Here is a 23,483-nt window from a genome sequence, read left to right as displayed (position 1 = left end):
ACAGCCAGCAAGAGAGAGGGAACACAAGCAGGGGGAGTGGGAGAGAAAGAAGCAGACTCATAGCGGAGGAGCCTGATGTGGGCCTCGATCCCATAACGCAGGGATCACGCCCTGAGCCGAAGGCAGACGCTTAACTGCTGTTCCACCCAGGTGCCCCAAAAAGGGCCTTTTTATCACCACTTCCATTAAACCCTTTTGGAGAAGGACTAGGGGCAAAGTCGAGAACTTACTTTGGGAGTTCTGTGTTCCATGTGGGTAATTGTCACAGAACCCTGAATTTCTACAGAGTTTCTACGTTCTTAATGTCGTTTTGTACCATGGATCCCTACTTAGAATGTTTTAAAATTTATGTATTTTATTTATATATATGTATAAAATATATCAGTCAAGTAATATCTTAATATATCTGCTTTATTAACACATTATATAACAGTGTCTAGTGGCAATATAATAACTAATATGTAGTGATGAATGTAAATGATACTTTGAGATCTGTGATAACATAATATGACTGGGATGTGTGATTTCTATTGGTGATGAACCCATTAAGTACTGCTGATAGTACTATGGCTTATGGTCTATATTCATAGTTTAAGGAAATAATAGATTTCAAGTAGTGGTTAGTTAAAGATGTAATTTTTCAGGGCACCTGGGTGGCTCAGTCAGTTAAGTGTCTGCCTTTGGCTCAGGTCATGATCCCAAGGTCCTGGGATTGAGGGTCCCCCCACCCCCGCCCTGGGGCTGGTTCCCTGCTCAGTGGGGAGTCTGCTTCTCCCTCTCCCTCTGCCCGTGCTTTCTCTCTCACGCACTCTCTCTCTTTTTCTCAAACTCTTAAAACAAGAAAAAGATGTATTTCATAGGTCCCCTGATTTCTTTCCATGGATCCCTTGGGCATCCAAAGACCCCAAGTAAAAAAAGCCCTGTGGTAGGGGTTCCTGACTGGCTCAGTCAGTAGAACATGTGACTCTTGATCTCAGGGTTGAGAGCTGAAGCCCCATGTTGAGTGTGGAACCTACTTAAAAAAGAAAGAAAAAGAAAAAAAGAGAAAGAAGAAAGGAAGGAAGGAAAGAAAGAAAAAGAGAAAAAAAAGAAAGAAAGAAAGAAAGAAAGAAAGAAAGAAAGAAAGAAAGAAAGAGAAAAAAGAAACCCCATGGTTTAGCAATTACCTGAGAGCCCCAGGAAGTAAAGGACTAAATGAATAGGGCTCACATCCATTTCAGAGAAGCTGCTTTTATTTTGTTTTATATGTTAGAGTTTCATCTAAGATTTCATTTGGACTAAAAATGGTTTCTGGGGCTAAATAATGTATAATTTTTGAAAACAATTGTAAATGAAAATTTATTCTCTGTTTATCTTGCTTTCTTAAACTGATTTCTTTTTGTAAATATTCTAAGCACATTCGTGTACCATCAAGTTTATAAGCCTGGAAATAGAGATTTAAAAGTCAACAGTGTATAGTCGAAACCATGGAACATCAGTTAGATTGCCCAGCAGTAATCTGTGTGAGTGTAACATGAGAAGAGAAACAGGCCGACGAGTAAGCAGAAGAGAAGTCTGGACAGAAAGAAGGAGTTGTCAGTGAGGTGGGAGAATACAACTTCCGTAATGTTACAGAAGCAAAGGGTGTCGAATGCTGGAGATGTCACATAGCATGAGGACAAAAAAGAATCCACCAGACTTGGCCATAAGGAGGTCAGTAACATTTCCTGTGGCATTTTCAGCAGCATGGGGAGGGCTGATGCCAGTTTGAAATGGCTTGAAGACTGAACAAGTGATAAAGTAGAAACAGTGTGGCATAGACCAGTGCTTTTTGAATGTCTGTGGTGAAGCACAGTATCTGTAATTTCCAATCTGTCATGGACTGACAGCAGTCCTTCTGTGCATGACTAGCGTGTCACTTGCACCAGGTACAAGGTACCCTGAGAGTTGGATGACAGCCTAACTGGTCTACACTCTGTTCAAAAAGACAAGTCCACTGACGACAGGCTTGGAGGTCCTGGCCATGTCAAATTGCTGTAAAAGTTTCTAAATGTTCATTCTTAATTCTGTACAATAGTAGAGGTATAGATTTTTTTTTAAGATTTTATTTGTTTGAGAGAGAGCATGCACAAACGGGAAGGGGCAGTGGGTGAGGAAGTGGGAGTGGGAGAACCAGACTCCCCGCTGAACAGGGAGCCCCACATGGGGCTCAATACCAGGACCCTGGGATTATGACCTGAGCCGAAGGCAGATGCTTAACTGACTGAAACACTCAGGCGCCCCTACATTATTCTTCCAAGAAAGTTATCCGTCAAGGAAGAGAAAGACTAGTCAGTACTCTGTGGGGCCTTATAGGGTCAGATGAAGGTTTTTACCAATATTAATTCTTGCAACTTTCTCCTCTGAATATTTCCTGATGTTCTTCATGCTTCACATTCTTTTTAGCCCCAAATTTGGATCTCCAGCCCCTAAAATAGTTCCTGGTATATAGAAAGCATTTAAATTAAAAGGTTGTTGAACAAGAGAATGAACTTTCATGTGAACTGTGGGGGATCCAAGCGGTCCTGTGCTTCCACATTTTACAGTAGTATATCCTGCCTCATTTAATCTCTGGATATTTATTTTGCCTGTAGTCAGGGAGTTATCAGGGAGCGCATTCATAATCTTCATAGTCTTTGAGTTCATTAAAGCATTATCTCATCTTCAAAGATAACATCACTGACTTTTACTTAGTAGGACCTGTGTTTTGAGACGCTTTTTCCCCCTCAAAATTGGTATTGGGTTTCCTTTTTGCTTTGCCTTCCCTTCCCTCTTTAAGGACATACATTAACAGAAGATGACAGGTTTGGGACCATACGATGGCCACAGAATAAAGAGAATTAAATTGACCTGCACAGAGCTCAAACCCTAAAATAATATTTTGCATTAAAAAACTCTCATCTTTTATAAATCCCTTCACTTTCCTCTTTCTCTAATTGGACTGATTTTCCAATATCCCTCTTATTTTTTCATCTAAAGCCTTGCCCCTAGTCCCCACGGTGGAACTCAAATCTGTACCCAGAAAAATGAGAATTCTAATACAAAATATGGGCAAGATGAATAGGAGCCAAAGAAAAGCAGACAATTTCAGTCATTCATACAGCAGACATTTACTAAATGCTTACTATGTGCCAGACACAGCCCCAAGTGCCACGTATGAAATTGCTGTCCAGGAAGGTGTAGAACTCAGGTCCAGTTGGCTGTAGCCGGCTAGACTTCTTTTTTTTTTTTTCAAAGATTTTATTTATCTATTTGACAGAGATAGAGACAGCCAGCGAGAGAGGGAACACAAGCCAGGGGGAGTGGGAGAGGAAGAAGCAGGCTCATAGCGGAGGAGCCTGATGTGGGGCTCGATCCCATAACGCAGGGATCACGCCCTGAGCCAAAAGCAGACGCCCAACTGCTGTGCCACCCAGGTGCCCCAGGCTAGATTTCTTTTTAAAACCTAGACTGGTTTCCTACGGCAGCCAGAAGGCTTTTCACAGTGTGTACCTCTTAAATAGAGCTCTAGTACATTCTACATTAGACTGTTAACCTTAATCAAGCATTGTTTAACATATTTAGGGAAGCAGCTAGAAAATCCCAGCTGTGTACATGTGTATGGTTTTGGGAGTGGGATAAAGAGGGAGGTGAGTAAATGGGAACTTCCAGTACTTTGGGAAATATGTGGTAGTTCAATTTATAGCTTAATCAGTAAGTGTTATTAGGACTTTTTGTCCAATTCTGGGATGAGGAATACCTTAACTCTTTAGTTGTAAATCTTATTCTCCATCCAGCCCTTCGTATGAAGTCACAATCTGTAGGAAAGTATGTTGCCAGTATTAGAGCCAGTGACTGTTGAAGTGTGTGGCTCACATGTATTTGTTCATCTTTTTTGCTCATTCACTCACTCTTTCAAAAACAATTGAGTGAATACATTCTACGTGTAGCATCCTTCAGTGCCCTAAAGGAGCTGGGCTGAGAAGAGAAGAAATATATGTAAATAGCCATAACACAAGGTGGGAAGTGTTACATGCTGGACCTAGAAAATACATGATTAATTCCATTCACCTGGCTGTCAAAATAGCCCAGGGCCATTCAGGTATACCACGTGGAAGTCTGTTTTGCACAGTGGCAAATTGTCATCTATCGATGCACTTTATGTCAGAGGATCAAGCTAGAGCAGTTTGGGGAATATTAAATAATGTCGCTTTGGCATAAAAGGCTATGTCAAAATTAGACGTATTTTTTTAGCATATTAATTTCTCACATGCAGTTACGTAATTCNCTGTTTTGCACAGTGGCAAATTGTCATCTATCGATGCACTTTATGTCAGAGGATCAAGCTAGAGCAGTTTGGGGAATATTAAATAATGTCGCTTTGGCATAAAAGGCTATGTCAAAATTAGACGTGTTTTTTTAGCATATTAATTTCTCACATGCAGTTACGTAATTCTTAAAGTGCCTTCTATAAATGCATATTATACCACAAAAATACATCTACTCTGGCAGCCTGGCTTTCACAGTCACGTGTCATCAGAATACCTGCTCCTATTACCTATTAGGTGCATGACCCCCCGGCAAAGTATTAACTTTGGTGGGCCTCAGAGTCCTCATCTGAAAAATGGGAATAGTGCCAAACTCTAGGGTTGTTGGATAATCCATCATCATTGTCATCACCATAGCTAACATTTATTGAAAGCTTGCTATGCACACTTCACATAGATTTTCTCACAGATTATTCCTCCAAACAAGGCTAGTAGTGGTGCTAGTACTCCTCTGTTTAGTTTAGAAACCGTAGCCTACAGTTTAAATAGCTTGCCCAAGGTTTACATGACAAAGAAGGTGATAGAGACAGGATCCAAACCCAGGTAGTCTTGACCTGTTATCCTTTTTTTTAAAACAGCTTTATTGAGGGGCGCCTGGGTGGCACAGCGGTTAAGCGTCTGCCTTCGGCTCAGGGCGTGATCCCGGTGTTATGGGATCGAGCCCCACATCAGCCTCCTCCACTATGAGCCTGCTAGTGTTCCCTCTCTCGCTGGCTGTCTCTATCTCTGTCAAATAAATAAATCTTTTTTAAAAAAACAGCTTTATTGAGATATAATTGATATGTCATACAATTTACCCATGTAAAGTGTACAATTCAATGGTTTTTAGTATAGTCACAGTTATGTAACCATCACCACAATCTAATTTTAGAACATTCTTATCCCCCATGCCCTACAAAAGAAACCCCATACCCATTAAGAATCACTCCACCTCAGCCTCCTACTCTCAGCCCTAAGCAGCCACTAATCTGTTGTTTATAGAGATTTGCCTATTCTGGACATTTCATATAAATGGAATCATAAAATATGTGTTTTTTGTGATTGGCTTCTTAGCATAATTCTTTCAAAGTTTATCCATGGCATTGCATATATCAGAACTTCATTCCTTTTTATGGCCAAATAAAATAATATTCCATTATATGGATATACCACTTTGGTTGATGAGCGGCCTCTTGGGTTATTTCCACTTTTTGACTATCATAGATAGTGGAGCTACGAGCATCTGCGTACAAGTTTTCTTGTGTACAGATGTAAGTTTTCATTTCTTGGCTGTATATTTAGTAGTTATATGTTAGGTCATATGACAACTACATTTAAGTATTTGGAGAAATTTTTTTTTTAATTGTGAAAAAGTAATTGGTTTTAAGATTTTTTTTCCGTAATCTCTACTGCCCCATGTTTGTGAAAAAATTTAAAGTTGGGTAATAGTATAGAGTACCTGTATACCCTCCATTTGGATTCCATAATTGTTAACATTTTGCCAGTTTTATATCCCTGCTTCCCCCCACACATATCTCCCTCCTCTCCCCGCCCCTCTCTCGTTTCATTTTTTAGAACCACCCCTCTTAACTACTACTTTGTATTCATCCCCAATTGAGTGAACATAGGTGAAATAGTATAATGCTTGGCCAATAATAGCTACTCAATGAATGTAAATTCCCTCCTTTCCTCTTTTCCCCAATACCAGAAATGTTATGTAGAATCTGGGCTGCAAGCTCTGCATGGAGATAAGAGAAGTGAGATGTAAATAGACTTGTGGACCTTACTTTACACAGTATTCCCGGACCAAGGCCAGGTAGGTGACCATCCAAACTGTGGTGATCTAGCTGTCCAATTTCTGGTTGATTTCATTAGGATGATAATTAGATAAAAAAGCAAGATAAATTCTACAAATAGTTACATTAATAAAAAACAAAATAGACAAAATCCAAACCATCGCAACTGCTTGTGTTTTTTTAAGGTAGCAGGAAACGCAGTTCCTAGGATACATAAGCCTATTCTAAAGCAAAATAAGAAATCCCACTTCCTAGTGTAGACTTTCATATCCCCACATTGCGTGTGCAGACATGAAGAAGGAGCTGTGAAAGAGAACTGACCAAAGCTGAAGTTTTACCAGGAATGCTAACAGGAAGGGTTCATTTCTCCCTGGACAGTGACATAGAACACATGAAAAGTAGGGCAGCACATGACCTACTTATTATTGATTTATTTAGAAGAATCAGTCATAACATTGTATCCTTGTGGGTTCTTCATGGCAGTGAGATTTACCTGCTTTCCAAGAAACTGTTGGGCTTACTGGAAATTTTATGAATCCAGACCTGCCATCCATAATTTTTAGACATCAGACCCTTAGCAGCTATGTTCCTGGAGCAGAGGTTCTCTCCTCACTGCTGAGATAAATCCAAGGAGATTACACCTGCCGTTGGTCTTGTAGATAGATACCCAGGTCTGATGCTTGAGTCCCACTGGGCCTGACCCTGGGATTCTGAGCCCTGGCTGTGTATCAAAAAGAGACCATTATTACACCTAACAGATCAGTGGTTTCTTAATATAATCTAATACCTGATATATATTCAAATTTCCCTAATTGTCCCCAAAATGTCTTTCTACAGCTTGTGTATTTGAACCGCTGTCCAACAAAGTGCACATATTACATTTGGTTTTGTTCTTCTTAAGTCTCCTGTAATCTAGAACAGTCTCCAACAACCTTTTTTTTTTTTTTTCTCTTTTTTAATGCCACTGACTTGTTGAAGAAACTTAGTGTCCTGAAGAATCTCTCCCCTGGATTTGTCTAATGGTTTCCTGTGATGTTATTTCCTTGTTTCCCTATCCCCTGCATTTCCTGTAAGTTAGACCTAAAAGTTTGGTTAGACATAGGCTAAACATTTTTTTTAATAAAGATTTTTTTATTTATTCATTTGAGAGAGAGAGAGAAACAGAGCACAAGCAGGCAGAGAGGCAGAGGGAGAGGGAGAAGCAGATTCCCCGAGAGCCGTAAGCCTGACATGGGGCTCAACTCAGGGCTGGATCACAGGACGTGGAGATCGTGACCCGAGCCGAAGACAGAGGCTTAACCATCTGAGCCACCCAGGTGCCCCCAGGCTAAACATATTTGATAGGAATACTTCCTAGGTGATTCTGTGTCCTTCATCCTGCATCAGGTCAGGTGCTCGTGTTATCTGGTTCTCCCACAGATAGTTCATGATTGATCAGTGTGGTCAGATGATCACAGGCTGATCCCTCCCATTACACAGCTGTGTTTTCCCCTATGACCAGTAAACTAATCTACGGGATGATACTTTCATTCTTCTATTAACTGCCACCATGTGCCATGCTAAGTCCTGGAAAATCAAAGGGAAAATGAAAGAAAAAATTGTCTTTGCCTTCCTGGTTTGAATCAGTGGATCGAGACAAAATACATTGTCTGATCACAATGGAGTGAAATTAGAAATTAATAATGACAAGTAATTTGGGAAATCCCCAAATATGTGGAAATTAAACTCCTAAATTTTAAATTAAACCAAGATGATAAAAATTGGTTCTTTACAAAAGAAGAAAAAGATTTCCTAACCCAGCTTCATGACAGTACTACCTCCCACAAACTTGCTTTTTTGCCCACGTTCCTGTTTGAAGTCTGTGCCTTTAGTTTTGAAGTCAGAAACCAGACAGCAGTCTGACACCTCCTTCTCCTTCACCTTTCCTTAACCAACCCATCACCAGTCCTCCAAGTCTTATCTTCTAGAAGATCTCTCAGATTTGTCCACGTCTTCCTGTGCCCCTGGCCCCGGCTGCCATCATCTCTCACCAGGATTACTGTCAGGCTTCCACAAGCTTCCCCATGCTGCATCTCCAGCGTGTCCTCCATCCTGCAAGCAGAGGAATCTTGCCCAGCTCAGAGTTCATCCTGTTTACAATCCTTCGGTCTCTTTACATTTTAGGATCAAGATCAAGATCTTTGATGAGGGGGAGCGCCTGGGTAGCGCAGTCGTTAAGCATCTGCCTTTGGCTCAGGGCGTGATCCCAGCGTTATGGGATCGAGCCCCACATCAGGCTCCTCCGCTATGAGCCTGCTTCATCCTCTCCCACTCCCCTGCTGTGTTCCCTCTCTCGCTGGCTGTCTCTATCTCTGTCAAATAAATAAATAAAATCTTTAAAAAAAAAAAAAGTTTAAGATCTTCANCCCTCTCTCGCTGGCTGTCTCTATCTCTGTCAAATAAATAAATAAAATCTTTAAAAAAAAAAAAAAGTTTAAGATCTTCGATGAGGGGCTCCTGGGTGGCCCAGTCAGTTAAGTGGCTGCCTCTTGATTTTGGCTCAGATCATGATCTCAGGGTCNAAAAAAAAAAAAAGTTTAAGATCTTCAATGAGGGGCTCCTGGGTGGCCCAGTCAGTTAAGTGGCTGCCTCTTGATTTTGGCTCAGATCATGATCTCAGGGTTGTGAGATGGAGCCGTGCAGGGGACTCCACGGTCAGTGGGGAGTCAGCTTGAGATTCTCTTGCTCCAGCTTGCACTTGCACAGGCGTGTGTGCATTCGCTCGCTCTCTCTCTGTCTCTCTCTCTCAAATAAATCAATAAATCTTAAAAAAAAAAAAAAAAGACCTTCAATGAGGCCTGTAGGGACCAACCCCCACCCTTTTGCCACCTCCCCCACCTGTCTAGCTCCTATACCCTCTTGCTTTCCAGGCTACATCTACTCCGACTATGCTGACTGCTCCTCAAGTGCCCTGTGCTGCTTCCCATTACAGGACCCTTGTGCTCACTGTTCCCACTGCCTAGAATGCTCTCGTCCAGCATCCTTGCTCAGCCAACTCCTACTTGTCACTCAGATCTCAAGCCCATTATTACTTCCTTGGAGAGGTTTTCTGTAATCCCCCAGATGAGAGCAGACTCTGGTGGTACATGCTCTTAGCAACATGTGCCTTTCCCTTTTATCACAGTATGTATTTACAGGGTTTTTTTGTGACCAGTGGATTAATGTAGATTAAATCTCCTTCACTAGATTGTAACTCCCTAAAGGATGAGACCATGCCTCTTCTGCTCATCACTGCCTCTCTGGTACCTAGCCCAGTAGCTAGCACATGTAGGAGCTCAGTATAGATTTGACCATTCATAAGAACAGAATAAAACTATATGTCGATGTTTACCACAATTTTATTTATGAGAGAAGAAAAGGTATCAACATAAAGATCGAATGATAGGAAATTTACATAATGAAATATTGTGGCCATTAAAAATCATGTTTCTGAGTAATATTTAATGATATTGGAAAATACTCATTACATCATGTTAGATTAAAAAGACATAATGAGGGGTACCTGGGTGGCTGAGTCAGAGAAGTCTCTTCCTTGGGCTCAGGTCATGATCCCAGGGTCCTGGTCAGGCTTCTTGCTCAGTGGGTAGCCTGCTTCTCCTTCTCCTTCTACCCCCCCCCCACACACACACACACATTCTCTCTCAAATAAAATTTTTTTTAAGATTTTATTTATTTCTTTTTGTGAGAGAGAGAGTGCATGCAGATGAGGGGGTTAGAGGAGAGAGGGGCAGAGGAAGAAGCAGACTCCCTGCTCAGCAGGGAGCCAGATGCAGAATTCGATCCCAGGACCCTGGGATCATGACCTGAGCCCAAGGCAGATGCTTAACCCACTGAGTCACCCAGGTGCCACTCAAATAAATAAAATCTTAAAAAAAAAAAAAAAGAAAGAGAAGACATGATGAATGTGGAATAAGAGTCCTATTTATTGATATTTTTTAAAGTAAAATTATTCAGTATAGCTTTGTTCCCTGCTTTTCAGTTAACATTGTATGAAAATATATATTGTATATATGCAAAAGATATATATATACAGAGAAAAAGGTTGAAAATAATGTTAATGATGGTTTATTTCGGTAGACAGGATTTCAGGGGAATTTATTTCTTCAGACTTTCTGTATTTTCCAAATATGGAGGCAGCTGTAACTAAGAACATAGACTCTGCTGTTAGCTAGAACTGAGTTCCAGGCGCAGCTCTACCTCTGCCACCTAGACGTCTGTTCAGTGACCTGGGCAAGTTACTTAACTTCCCCGCAGAAGAATACCACTCACAAAGTTGTTGCAGGAAGCAAATAAAGTAATACTTATAAATCGCTTAGTACGATTTCTGCCATATCAATAAATAGCTGCTCTTGTTATAGATTTTGATCTGATAAAAAATGTTACTTTTAAAATTAAAAAAAAAAAAAAACTTTCCTTGGAAAAGAAAAAAACGGAAAACAAGGGGCGCCTGGGTGGCTCAGCTGGTTAAGCATCTGCTTTCTGTCTGCCTTCGGCTCAGGTCCTGATCCTGAGACCCTGGGATCAAGCCCAAGATCAGGCTCCCTCTCCCTCTGCCATCCGCTCTCCCTGCTTGTGCTCTCTTTCTGTCAAATAAGTAAATAAAATCTAAAAAAAAAAAAAAAAAAAAAAAAAAAAAAAAAAAAAACCNAAACAAAACCCACGTCTAGTTTCAATTCTATTTTTAAAACGAAAAGAATGAACACTGCGAAAGCGAAGGACCACTGGGCCGGAGGATCAGCAGTAGGAAGCAAGATCATTGAAAGTCAGGGAATTAAGTCCTGAGTCACTTTCTGAAAAGCAAAAACAAAACCCTTACGTTGCCAACTTAAAGAGAGGTGAGAAGGCCAGCTCGGAACGGATTCATCTACTCAAGTACAGCTGCTAGGGCAGAGCCCCTCAGAGCTGCTAATACTGTGCTCGCGAGCAGGAAAGAATTCAGCCAAACTGTTTGACTTTACTTGTGTCAACATCGCAGCCAGCCCTGGAAGCCGGGTAACCCCCTCCTCGATGGGTACAGACTTACACAACCTCCAGCTTCTCCATAGCAAATGGCAGTTTGGCTCCACAACCAAGTGGATGATAAAATGTCAGCTATCCAAGATTTGTGCCTCATGTTCCAGTCAGGGCAACGTGGAGTCGGAGAGACCAATTTTGTAACAACGGTTAGGTTTTCTGTGTGGAAAGACCTGGTCTGAGTCTCAGCTCCCCACACTTCCTCAGCTTTAAGACTTCAGGCTAAAACTTAATTACTCATGAGCTTTGTTTTCTCCTCTGTGGCTGGGAATGATAATTCCCACCTCACCAGGAAGCTGTGCAGAGGGACGGGACAGAGATGATGTATGCGAAAGCTTAGGACAGAGCTCGACAACTGGCAGGAGCGATGTGTTACTTCCCACCTCCAGTGGTGACCCAGTCCGTGGGGCAGGACCAAGAGCACCACGCCTGTATCTGAACACAGGCAGACATGCGGCCCAGTTTCTTCACGGGGCATATGTCCAGCCAGCAGGGCTTGCTGCCAAGTGGCGGAGGCCTTCAGAGAGGGGATTGACACAACCCCCCCTTCCGGAAGCAACATTCCTAAGCAGCCCTTCCACCCATTAGAACAGTTCAAACTGTTATTGGTTTTAAATAGATAATGATCACATCTGCTTTCTTGAATGATTATACATCCAAAATTTCTAAATATAAACTTAAACCACGATAACCTTACACACACACACACACACGCAGAGTCCTTGAATCAGAAGAGGGATTTTCATTACCGGTCACAGCTTTTCCCCCAACTTTTTATTTTGAAAAATTTCAAACATATAGAAGAGTGGTAAGTAGTACAGTGAACACCACGTGCTGTTCTGTTAGATTTATCGTTAGAATGTCACTGCATTTGTTTTCTCTCATTCTGCTTTTAATTTTTAACTTTTTGCTGAAGCATTTAAGAGTTAATTATAGACACTGTGACACTTCATCCCCAAACACTTCAGTGTATATTTCCTAAGAAGGACATTCGTCCTACACAACCGCAGAATGAGTATCTCGCTCAGGAAATTTAACATAAATGCACTAGTATTATCTAATATACAGTCCATATTCAAATAGTCCCAGTTATCCCAATAATATCCTCCATAGGTTGAAAAAAAAATCTAGACTTAAAAAAAGAAAAAAGGAAAAAAATCATACATTACATTTAATTGTCATGTCTCATCCACTTATTCTGAAATTTAGCACTTCCCCCTTTGGTGCTAAAGCTGTTGTTTTCCTCTTAATTTTTATTTACATATTGGGCCTCATAACTAAATATGGGCCCCAGCAATTTTTCATCTTTATTTCTGATACCTGTACTTTTTTTTTAAAAAGTAGCTTGTACTGAAAATAATCCCGCTATTTTTCAATTTTTAACTTTTTCAGTTCTTTGCATATTTACACAGAATGACACACATTAACAGCATCTATACAATGGCAGGCCTAAGGAAGGAAGGGATGGGGCATTCATCTTGGGGCTTGTTCAAGTCAAAGTAATGACAGAACTTTCAGGTGACAAGCCCAATGGGTTGTGATTGGAGATGGGAACCTGATCCTCTTCCTAGGTAAGGTAAAGAAAGTCACAGAGAAGTGAAAGCGGAAGCCACAGGATAGGTGACTTCCCCGGGAGAAGGACTGTCCTTGAGGAGGCTAGTCTGAAACTCAGGAAACTTCCAGGCCAGAAGCAAAGCAGCGAGGTATCAGGGATTAGGGTGCAGAGGTAATGAGGAAGAAACAACGAATCCCACCCCTGAGCTGCTTATGGTTTTTAATTCAAGGTGTAAATTAATTCTCAAGACCAGGCCGGGAGAGGAGCTGGGGGACTCAGANTGCGCCCCTAGGCCCTCAGTTTCTTAAAACAAAACATATGAATATACATATACGTATATGTATGCGTAAATGTGTGTATTGTGTACATACCCGTGTATGTGTGCGTACACTCACATATACACGATACATACATATACACACACGTGCATGTAATACACTAAGTATCTACGCACAAAATTGGCCCTGCACGGGAGGCACTGATGAACACGTAAGCAGTTCTCATTATTCCAGTGGTGACAGGCAAAGCAGGGTACCGACTGCTGGAAGTTGAAAAGAAGTTTAAGGTGCTCTTGCCACATAAGGAGGGGATTTTTGCCAGAATAACTAGAATAAATAGAGCTTTCACAATGCTCCACTTTTAATAAGGTTTCAAAAGCAGTGTGACTAATGGAGGGGTAAGAGTCGTGCACTGTTCCCATTGTCGTGCTTCTCTGCGGTGAACTCTGCTCAGCAGATCCTGAGTCATCGGGGGAGATTAATAAGCCCTTTTCGTGTCTAATGATTAACCCCAGCGTACTTCAGTGTACTGGCACAGGTTTTACTTGAGAGGTGTTTACTGGGCCGTGAATGAATTTAACAGGCTCTAGTTTACAAATTCAACCCTAAAATTTTCAAACTTGTTTCCTTCCACATATGAAGCTAGTCTGTGCTGGAGTTCAGGAGAAGAAAGGGGGATGCATATTTTCACCCCTCTCACCCTCAAACTAACGGCACAACCCTTGAAATGAGACAGCCGTAGTTCATTTAGTGACGAGTAGTATCGACCAGCTCTTTCCTGTTCTTCATACCCTCTAACCTCCAGGGGTGGTGCTGCTTCGGATTCGAACAGCTGCGCATTGCCAATAGTATTCCCTACATGGTGTCAAATGACTAGGGATGAAGTTTTGGTGACTGGATGATTTATTCACTTAGTCATCGTTGTTCCATCAGGGGAAACAATAAGAGGCTTTTGTTTGTGTTTCTGTGTGTAGGGTGTGAGGGATGAAGAGAAGAAAATAGCCATATAATGCCATCTTGGTCCTCTTTTTTTCCTCCCTCAAAAGAGGTCTTTATCTTCAAATTACTATAAATATGTCATAAATATATCATAAAAAATACTGCACTGTGGTTCTTTCTACACTGTTTCTTCATATTTCCCTGGAAAGTTTCTTTTTTTCCTTTTTTATTAAAAAAATACATGAATATGTTCTAATCATAAAACATTCGAACATTACAAAAGCATACAGAGTGAAAAACAAAGGTCTCCCTTCATTGCCCTCACCCAGCCCTCCTCTCCCACCATTCAGTCTCTACAAAAAAGTTCTTTAAAAAAAAAAAAAAAAAAAAAACCTCTATTACCACAGTTTGGGGCACTTTCATAACAACAGATGGCATATTGTAAGCAACAGGCAAATTCCAAAAAAAAGCCATCGGAAATCACTGAACATGAATCTCACTGTGGAACACATTCCCAGAAAATGCCAGGACAAGTCATGGCAGAGTGACTCAGTACAGAGCAGGGCTGCCCCCACCTCCAAAAAAAAAAAAAAGCACACAGAGCCAGGAACATCTGGGTTTGCTTCTGGATGTCCTTGAACTAGCTGGATGTCCTTGAGCAACTTTTGTTTCCCCAGGTAGGCATGTCAGTAGGAGCATGAAATGAAACTGTGTGTTAAAACACCCAGCAAGTGCCTGATGAGTGCTAAGTTTCGGGCATATATTAGTTTTCCTCCCACTTGCAGAGGAGCTCTGTGGCATCTAATGCACACACTGGTTTATTTCTGCTGAAGTTCTAGTTACGTCTGCATGTTTATGGGGAAAATCATAATCCTAATTTGTACACTGTTTAGAAAAGGTGAAAAAGAGCATGCTTTGCTCTCCTGCCAAGCTGCTCAGAGCACGTTGGTCTTTTCATTTGGAGGCGGATGTAGAAATAGCTCTGCACTGCATTTGGGTTCAAGTAATGTATGTGGATTCAGGCAAAAGCGTCCAGGATCAAGGCATCCTGATAATCATGGGTATGTTATCTCCTGGAATCCTGTAGCATTAAGTGACTGATTCAAAGAAGTTGAGTAATGGGGCCACACTGGTGCAAGAACATTGGGTTACTTTTGAATTATTCATGTAATATTAACATGGCTGTTTGGGAGTTCAGAAGTTTTGGTTTTTGTCACCAAGAAAACTACTCTGCAATCATCCAAGAGGCAAGCTCACAATAAGGTGAAGGAAAAATTAAGGCTTCTGGACTGATAGACGAGCGTTTTCTGCAGTCTGTGAAGCCTGGAGTGCCCTCTACTGGTTACCTTCCAGAGAGCCAGGAAGCTAATGGTTTCACGAAGGACTCCTCATTTTTGAAACACCGTAAATATAACCCTTTCTCTCTGTAACTTTCCTATTGAGTGATTTTTTTTCTGAAGTCTTATCGAAAGAGAAACCAACAACTTTTTTTGGAGAACCAACTTGATTCCTTAATCAGAAGTGTGTCTAAGAAGCCATTTAAATGTGATCAATTATCTGTTCTATCCTAATTTCTAAAATAATCAACATGCCAGAAAAATAACTAAATGCAATAAAGTGACCCCAAAATATTTAACTGGATTTTACATTTAAAAAAAACATATTTTGTTGTAAGATACACTAGTCTCTCCGTATGTTTTTCAACTTCCTGTGAACCTGTAATTATTGCAAGATAAAAAGTTGAAAAAAAATCTAGTGACTATTTTGCAGCTTTAACTCATTGAAATCTTTCTTTGAACTTGTTGAACGATAAAAGAAAGAACATGCCAATGACAGATATAGAAAAATATGCATCATTTGAGATTTGTATTCTCTACTATTTTTCTTTCCCTGCTTTTGCCAGTACCCAGTAGCCATTCCTGATGTCTTAAAGGACCTGCAAGGGTCCGGCAAGAACAGGTCTGCCCACGCTCGCTGGCCATCACAGCCAACTGGACTTCTAATGTGAACTAGCTCACCGCTTTTCACACATGCGTTTAAAAGCAGAACCCTTATCTTCTAGTGCAGTGTAACCCAGAATTCACCCACTTTTCATTCATCACGCATTCATTTATTCCCCAGTTTTGAGCACCTGTTCTGTGCCCATGCACTGTTGATATGTCATGCGTATGGGCCGCTTCTCCCAGATAGGGGTCTGAAATATTCACATTCCTTTTAACATTAAAACTAAACAAGTCTACCACACGCACACACGTGCATACCAATCCCAGGAACATGTCTTTTTTTCCTTGTCCAGAATTCCTCTCTGTTAATACCTCCATGAACTCCAGGGGGCAGACTCGGGCTGGGACCCAGTCTTCTCTCGCTTGCCTACTGGTCTCTTCTGGGAGTGTGGAGACTCCGATTTGGACTAGTTTCTACCATCCCCAGCATTGCCCTGGATTGCCCCCCCGCCACACACACACAGCTACAGTGACTCCTAGAAGAGGGAAGGAAGATGTCCTTCCCCACCCAGTTTAATGCACACAAAGGGCAGATCTCCCAAACTGCTCTTTAAACACACGCGCGTGCACGCACACACACACACACAGCCCAAAGGCCACCTTTCCCTACAGGACTGGCAGCTAGAATACCCAGTCTTGTATCCATGACCTCCAAAGTCTCTAAAATCAAGTAGCCTGTCTTTGATCTGGAATCATAAATCACACCTTTAGTCACTTTGTGCCATATAAAGCAGACAACAGAGCTGCCTTCGTTGAAGTAGGGTAGGGCTCTGTCTCTTTCCTCCTGTCCTTTCTCTGTGTCTCTCCCCTCCCAGGTTGGTGGACACTGAGGTACCGCTTGGAACTGTGACATTTTGTGAAATACAGATCGAAAGCCACTGATCTCAGGGTGCCTGGCCAGTTCAGTCAGAAGAGCAGGCGACTTGATCTCAGGGTTGTGGGTTCAAGCCTCACGTTGGGTGTAGAGAGTACTTAAAAATAAAATCTTAAAAAGAAACAAAGGCCACTAAACTATTTTAAAACTCTTGTTTTACAGTTGAGAAAAATGAGACCCAAAGTGTTGATCTGGAACTCAAGCTGAGATCTCCTGGTTTCACAGCCCTGCTCTTTTCGTTGTATTGTATTGTTTCTTTTTTTTTATCTCTATGAAGACTTATTTGTTTTATGCCTCATTCCCTCCAAGCACAACCTTAGGTAGTTACACTTTGAAAAGCAATCTCATAAGCTAATTTATAATTGGATGTTTATGGCCAATAATAGCTTGGCAAATTCCTTCTATCAAGATGTATCTGTCGGGGGCGCCTGGGTGGCTCAGTCGGTTAAGCATCTGTCTTGGGCTTAGGTCTGCTTCTCCCTCTACCCATCCCCTCCCTGCTCATGATCTCTCTCTCTAATAAATAAATATCTTTAAAAACAAGTGTTTATAAAAGATAGGACTGCCTCCATTAAGTGACCATTTGGCTGTGGCAGGAGAGGTAGAGACTAAAATGATTTCTGTGTTCTTTTTTTTTTTTTCCTTCTAGAATCTTGGTGTACGTAATACCCAGCTCTGACTACTTGATAAATTGTATGACGTTGTAGACAAGATATCCATTTGCCCTCCAGATCTACTCTTCACCCTTCTTCACCCTGCTCTGTAGAGTGACTGGCCCACATGATCTTTGACTTCCAGTTGGGTTCGACCAATAAAGATCTCCAGCAGAGACTAGAGGAAGAGAAGACAGTGAAGGTGGTGTTATAATTGTCCAACTTCATCCCTGAAAGGTCACACCCCTCTTCTGGGAGACTCCACATCTCTCTGGATTGTGTGCTCCCTCCCTGGCCAACAGGTAGGACTAGCCCTGATACTGTTATCCTGGTGGTCTTCCTACACACTGCACGCACTTGTGTAAATGTTACCTTTATTAAACTCACCTTGAATTATCCTATTTGAGTGTGCTGTTTCCTTCTGACATAGACAGATACGTCTTTCTTTTTTTAATATTTATTTATTAGAGAGAGAGAGAGCACAAGCACTGGGGAGGAGCAGAGGGAGAGGGAGAAGCAGACTCACCACTGAATAGGGAGGGACCCTGGGATCATGATGTGAGCCAAAGGCAGATGCTTAACCAACTGAGCCACCCAGGCATCCCTTATAAACACTTTTTGATCCATTTCTCTAACCTCCAGCTTGATTGCCACTCACTTAATTTTAGTCCCTACCGCATCCTACCTGGATGGTATGATAGCTTCCTAACCAGTGCCCTGCCTTTAGTTTCCCAGTTTCCACACCACACGTGGCATTATTTCTAAGATGCAAGTCTGTACTATGTACTTCTCTGCTTAATACCCCTCAATGACTTGACATCACCTCAATGCGTTCTGTAGCAGTAATAATTTATCTTAAACTGTAGTGGCTTAAAGCAACAATAATCATGTTTTCTCTCATTGCTTCTGAGTCAGGAATTTGGAAACGGCTTGGCCTGGAAGTTCTACCTTGGAGTCTTTCATGAGGATGCAATGAGATTTTGCCAGGCCTGCAGTTATCAGAGGTAAGGATCCCTGGGGACCATCTTGGAGACTGGCTATGACACATACCTGGATAATGTCTAATCCTAAGGTGTCCTATAGGGCCATTCACTCTTGTCATTGGGAACAAGGACCGGTCATGTCCTAGTACATCCCAAATTTGCTATTTTAGAAGTAAGAGGTATTTCTTAATTGGTTCATTTACGCCTCAGTTCCAGGAATTAGAGGTAAGATATATACTCTAGTTGCTTCATTTATTTTAATTTTCTTGGGGAAACTGGGTTAGTGCCACTTAAAAATAAAGCATTCTTGGAGCCCCTGGCTGGCTCAGTCAGTGGAGCATGCAACTCTTGATCTCAGTGTTGGGAGTTTGAGCCCCACATTGGGCATGGAGATTACTTTAAAAAAATAAAATTTAATATAAAAAATAAAGCATTCTTTGGTTAGCATTATTGACAAATGCAAAATTATCTAAGTCATGTATATAAAACAATACATTAAACTAAATAGGTATATTAGAGCAACATAACATACTTAACATATTTAGTTTAATTCATTTAATGTATTTGATAATTTAAATATAATCAAGGGCACCTCAGTGCCTCCATCAGTTAAGCATCTGCCTTCAGCTTGGGTCATGATCTCAGGGTCCCAGGATAGTGCCCCACGTCGGGCTCCCTGTTCAGCAGAGAACCTGCTTCTCCCTCTCCCTCTGCTGCTCCCCCTGCTTATGTGTGCACGCTCTCTCTCTCTGTCAGATAAATAAATAAATAAATAAATAAATAAATAAATAAATAAATAAATAGTTAAAAATAAATAAAACATAATTAACATTTAAACCCAAAATTAAGATAATAAAATTAAATTTACTAAATATTTCTAATCTGCTCTCTTTTCCTAAGACAAGATAATCACAACATTCTTCTTTATGTCCTCCTATAGCTGCTCCCAGTCCAATTCTTTGTATACAGTAGATGCTCATTAAATAGTTGTTGAGTCAGATTGACTGATACAAGGAGTAAATAATCCCCAGCCTTTCCGTTGCAGTTCCTTCTGAATTTCTGCAGAGCAGTAGACACTCTTGTGTTCTAGGCACTATGCTAACAAAGAACAAAGAAAAAGGAGACAAACCAAAAAACAAACTCTTAACAATAGAGAACAAACTGGTGATTACCAGAAGGGAGGCGGGGTGGGAGGGATGGATGAAATAGGTGAAGGGGATTAAGAGTATACCCATTATAGGGGCGCCTGGGTGACGCAGTCGTTAAGCGTCTGCCTTCCGCTCAGGGCGTGATCCCAGCGTTTTGGGATCGAGCCCCACATCAGGCTCTTCCGCTGGGAGCCTGCTTCTTCCTCTCCCACTCTCCCTGCTGTGTTCCCTCTCTCGCTGGCTGTCTCTGTCAAATAAATAAATAAAATCTTAAAAAAAAAAAAGAGTATACCCATTATAGTGAGCACTGAGTGATGCATAGAATTGTTAAATCGCTATATTGTATACTTGAAACTAAGATAACACGGTATGATAACTACACTGGTATTTTAAAAACATTTTTACATTAAAGCCAAGCCATCAAAGCAAATAATTGTGTTATATTAAAATAAATTTTAAAAATTTTTAAAAAATAAAGTTTTGAAATCAGGACGTAAGTTATTGTTGGTGTGAACATTTAATACACTGGCTTTTTTGTTTCCCCCATATGCTGTCAGTATACCCTAGAATTGCAGAAATACATTATGTCAAAGATGTGCCCCATGTCTCTTGCTTCCCTATGGTCTGTTCAAGAATGTGATGACTATGACAATTACATATGCTTTGTAAAGCTGGACTGACATCCTGTTGTCTTCCAGGAACATCCTGGCTTCCTGCCATATGTATACATTTGCAAAATGCATCTGCAGAGTTAAGCATTTTTGATCGTGAGAGCTTAACGCACTTTAGAGGAGGGAGAGGGGAGAAGCACTTTAGAGACTCTGGTTTCTATTCTGTTGTAAACATGGGTATAATATGCAATCTCTTACCTGTTAAAGAAAGGACCATTGATGTTCCTGGAGAAACATTTTTGTCTTCATATAATAACTGAAGCATATTTACTTCAGGGCTGTTAGTCATTATTTCATCTTTATCATCATCATTACAACGTATGTGTAGTGAGGGGGGGGAAATTAACACCCCTTTGTTCCTTCCAGAGTTAAAACTGTTATAGCTTAGGACCGCATTTTTATTTTTTCTCTTTTTACTTTTTTCAAGTTTTAAATTCCAGTTAGGTAAGGGGCGCCTGGGTGGCTCAGTTGGTTAAGCAACTGACTTGATTTTGGCTCAGGTCATGGGATTGAGCCCTGAGTCCCAGCTGGGCTCCACACTCAGCAGGGAGTCGCTTGAGATTTTCTCTCTCCCTCTGCCCCTCTCACTAATGCTCCCTCCCTCTCTCTCTCTCAAATAAATAAATCTTTAAGTTCCAGTTAGTTAACATACAGTGTAGTACTAGTTCCAGGTGTACAATACAGTGATTCATCACTTACATACAACACCCAGTGCTCATCACAAGTGCTCTCCTTAATGCCCATCATCCATTTAGCCCATCCCCCCACCAACTTCCCCTCCAGCCATCCTTGGTTTGTTCTTTATAGTTAAGAGTCTGTTTTATGGTTTGCCTCTCTTCTTTTCCCCCTATGTTCTGTTTTGTTTCTCAAATTCCACATACAAGTGAAATCATATGGTATTTGTCTTTCTCTGACTGACTTACTTGGCTTCACGTAATACACTCTAGCTCCACCCACGTTGTTGCAATGGCAAGATTTCATTCTTTTTTATGGCTGAGTAGTATCCTATTGTGTATATATACCACATCTTCTTTTTTTTTTTTAATATTTTATTTATTTATTTGATAGAGACAGCCAGTGAGAGAGGGAACACAAGCTGGGGGAGTGGGAGAGGAAGAAGCAGGCTCCCAGCAGAGGAGCCTGATGCAGGACTCGATCCCAGGACTCTGGGATCACGCCCTGGGCCGAAGGCAGATGCTTAACGACTGAGCCACCCAGGCGCCCCCATACCACATCTTCTTTACCCATTCTCCAGTCATTGGACATTTGGGCTCTTTCCATAATTTGGCTATTATTGGTAATGCTATAAACATCAGGTGCATGTGTCTCTTCGAATCAGTATTTTTGTATCCTTTGGGTAAATACCTAGTAGTGCAATTGCTGGATTGTAGGGTAGTTCTGTTTTTAACTTTTTGAGGAACCTAGGAGAACATTTTTTAAATTAATTATGAAGATGAGACTCTGGGGAATAACTTGGATGGCCTAGAGCCAGTAATGGAAGAGCTTAAGCACTCTATAAGAAATGAACAAGAGGGGCACCTGGGTGGCTCAGTCGGTTGAGCCTCTGCCTTCGGCTCAGGTCATGATCCTGGGGAACTAGGATCAAGCGCCTGCATTGGGCTCCCTGCTCAGTGGGGAGTCTGCTTCTCCCTCTCCCTCTGCCCCCTCCCCTGCTTGTGCGCTGTCTCTCACTCTCTCTCTTGCTTTCTGTCAAATAAATAAATCAAATCTTTAAAAAGAAAAGAAATGAACAAGAATTTGGGGGATTAAGGACAAATAAGTTAGGGGAGTATGAAGGCTAAGCAAGATGAGGCGGCACTGGGGCTGAAATCTGGCCGACTTTCTGCTGTCAAGCTGTGAATTGCAAGGCCTGCTAAAGGAGAGCTGCTTTTTTCTAAATGTGCACAAAGACGTCATATGGGTCAGCAGTGACCCCGAGAGGGACCAGCATAATGCCAAGAGACTGCAACCTGAAAGGAAAAGATACAGAGTGATTTCTCCAGAAGAAAGAACGGACCAGGGATTTTTAAGCTCAGAAATGTTAAAATCCAATTTAGGTCATCCTGCCCTAAATGTCATCTCCTCCATGCCTCTCTTCCTTTGATAATATCTGCTCAGGTACAGTGTAGATGAGTAGTGCTTCAGAGAGAAGAGATTGAGGCAGTCTCTAGTGAGGGGATGAGGTGAGGAAAAGACAGAAGCAACAATGAGTTGAGGGGCTATACTGTGGCTGGAAACAAGACGTCAACCAGAGGACACTGAGAGAAGACTAAGCTCCAGAGAATCCTCAGAGACATTGGAGATGAGTATTTGAACTAACTGCTATTTGAATTTCGAAGAGCTTGAGGACATCCATGCAGCTGACATTTATATTATACTTACATAAATATCACCTAAGATCATTTGAGTTTTCTTTCTTTCTTTTTTTTTTTTTTAAGATTTTATTTATTTGACAGAGACAGCCAGCGAGAGAGGGAACACAAGCAGGGGGAGCGGGAGAGGAAGAAGCAGGCTCATAGCAGAGGAGCCTGATGTGGGGCTCGATCCCATAATGCCGGGATCAAGCCCTGAGCCAAAGGCAGACGCTTAACTGCTGTGCCACCCAGGCGCCCCCATTTGAGTTTTCAACAAATGGTCCTGGGACAAGTAGACATCCGCATGCAAAAAAAATCAATCTAGGGGCGCCTGGGTAGTGCAGTCGTTAGGCGTCTGCCTTCGGCTCAGGGCATAATCCCGGCGTTCCGGGATCGAGTCCCACATCGGGCTCCTCCGCTGGGAAGCCTGCTTCTTCCTCTCCCACTCCCCCTGCTTGTGTTCCCTCTCTCGCTGGCTGTCTCTGTCAAATAAATAAATAAATAATCTTTAAAAAAAAATCAATCTAGACATAGACCGTACACCCTTCGCAAAATCACTCAAAATGGACCATAGACCTACATGTAATATACAAAACTATAAAATCCCTAGAGGGTAACATAGGAGAAAACCCAAATGACCTTGAATTTGCTGATGATTTTTTAGATATAACACCAAAGGCACAATCCATGAAAGAAAAAGTTGATAAGCTGGACTTTATTAAATTTAAAATTTTCTGCTCTGTGAAAGATACTATCAAGAAAATGAAGAGATAAGGGCGCCTGGGTGGTTCAGTGGTTAAGCGTCTGCCTTCGGCTCAGGGCGTGATCCTGGCGTTCTGGGATCGAGCCCCACATCAGGCTCCTCCACTGAAA

At 41.5% G+C, this 23,483-nt stretch overlaps 2 long non-coding RNA genes across 5 annotated transcripts in view; both read left to right on the top strand.

Moving 5' to 3' along the window:
• The first annotated feature begins 1,059 nt into the window (after window positions 1–1,059).
• On the top strand, window positions 1,060–17,108 carry LOC117797246. 3 transcript variants are annotated; one of them, XR_004622187.1, is made up of 3 exons: window positions 1,060–1,692; window positions 6,013–6,120; window positions 16,964–17,108. It is a non-coding gene; the product is annotated as an uncharacterized LOC117797246 (long non-coding RNA). The 3 variants fall into 3 exon arrangements; XR_004622188.1 differs by lacking the exon at window positions 16,964–17,108 and adding an exon at window positions 8,264–8,328; XR_004622189.1 differs by lacking the exon at window positions 16,964–17,108 and adding an exon at window positions 7,079–7,313.
• Window positions 17,109–17,458: 350 nt separating this feature from the next.
• The window catches only part of LOC109490155, a 20,896-nt gene continuing 14,871 nt past the window's right edge, over window positions 17,459–23,483 (top strand). The window contains exons 1-2 of one of the 2 annotated variants that reach the window (XR_002143419.2): window positions 17,459–17,756; window positions 18,370–18,458. This is a non-coding gene — a long non-coding RNA (uncharacterized LOC109490155). Of the gene's footprint in view, window positions 17,757–18,365; window positions 18,459–23,483 lie in introns of both variants that reach the window. The other variant, XR_004622186.1, reaches the window with a different exon arrangement.

Source organism: Ailuropoda melanoleuca, chromosome 20 (assembly GCF_002007445.2).
Source record: "Ailuropoda melanoleuca isolate Jingjing chromosome 20, ASM200744v2, whole genome shotgun sequence".
NCBI classification, from domain to species: Eukaryota; Metazoa; Chordata; class Mammalia; order Carnivora; family Ursidae; genus Ailuropoda; species Ailuropoda melanoleuca.
Note: the sequence above shows the minus strand (reverse complement) of the source record. Positions and strands in the feature narration are given on the sequence as shown.